Here is a 1,358-nt window from a genome sequence, read left to right as displayed (position 1 = left end):
TGGATAATAGAAAAAAAGTTCTGAATTAGATCAGCTGGTGTATTTCAAGGATGTGTTGATCACACAGTGGAAACCAGGAGATGTGCTACACTGGGGAATGGGTTTTGCTCTTGTTTCCACAGGAGAAGAAAAGCTACGGATACCACCAAAATTAATAAAGATTCGATTTGAATAGGAGAAACCTTCTGAGAAATGAAAATGACAGCTCATCCATAGAGATGGTAAGAAAACCTCATAAGAGTTGGAACAGGATTCTGTTTTTGTCTTTGCAGGAGAATACACATCTTCAAAAAGCCAAGAGATCCTGGATGTTAAGATGCCAAAAGAGGAAAAATTAACTATCCATAAAGGATCACCAAGTAAAAAGGAATATGGGAATATGATTTATTAGGAGATGTCTTCTGAATATCTGAAAATAAAAATTCAGCATATATATGGAGTGGGACATTGGCCATACTTCTCTAAATTCAAGTATGTTGTTAAAAAATATTAAGAGTTTCTGTCCCATGTCAGGAACCATCTGGTGTGGGACAGAAAGAAGAAAGATTTTAGGAAAATATTTACTTTTATCCATATCTATTTTGTATATATCATATATTTTGTTGAATATATATCTATATGAATATTGTTTAAATTTTCCATAATGAACAGTAGATTTTTCTGCAGTAATCTTTGAAGTTTCCAGAAAAAAAGATGGGGCCCCACAACTCTACCTGGTTAATACAATGTCAGGATGCTGATAAGACCTGTTTTGGGTACCAACTGCTCAAGATGGTTCCAACTTGATTAGCTGAAATGTTGTACCTCTTACAACATTCTGGACAGAACTCCAAATAAAAACTTCAGAAAAAAAAATCTTAGCGACTACTCAGAAACACTTTGCAATTATACCAGACAGTAGTCTTGAAACTTAACCATCATTTTACTTTCACAGGATCTCATAGAAAGAACATTACCCCCATGGCAGCTGGAAGTAATTCTAGAAGACAACATCCCCTCTCTTAACAAAGTTTTTCCTCAGGGTTAGGGATATCTTTTATGGGTTGATTATAATTGGTATAGGGTTAGGTTTGGGGGTTGGGGAGGGATTTATGTAGGCTCAGGGATTTCTTTGAAATAAAGGGAAATTTTTCCTGCCTCTGAAAATTGTCTGTCAATTACTCTAGGCCTTAGCAAATATTGGTTTCTTAAAACATTGAAAATGAGACTTTGGGTGATGGCCCAGTTAGCCAGTTGTCTCTGACATGTACTGCAAATTTTGGAAGCTGCTTGGCTGCACTTACTGCCTACTCAATAATATTATCTCCCATATCAGGCCTTCAATTGCCACACCAACTCCAGTGTCGTCTGTGTGACAT

The sequence above is a fragment of the Microtus ochrogaster genome, linkage group LG1 (genome assembly GCF_000317375.1).
Source record: "Microtus ochrogaster isolate Prairie Vole_2 linkage group LG1, MicOch1.0, whole genome shotgun sequence".
In the NCBI taxonomy this organism is placed as follows: domain Eukaryota; kingdom Metazoa; phylum Chordata; class Mammalia; order Rodentia; family Cricetidae; genus Microtus; species Microtus ochrogaster.
The sequence above is the reverse complement of the archived record's forward strand: the minus strand, read 5'-3'. Positions refer to the sequence as shown.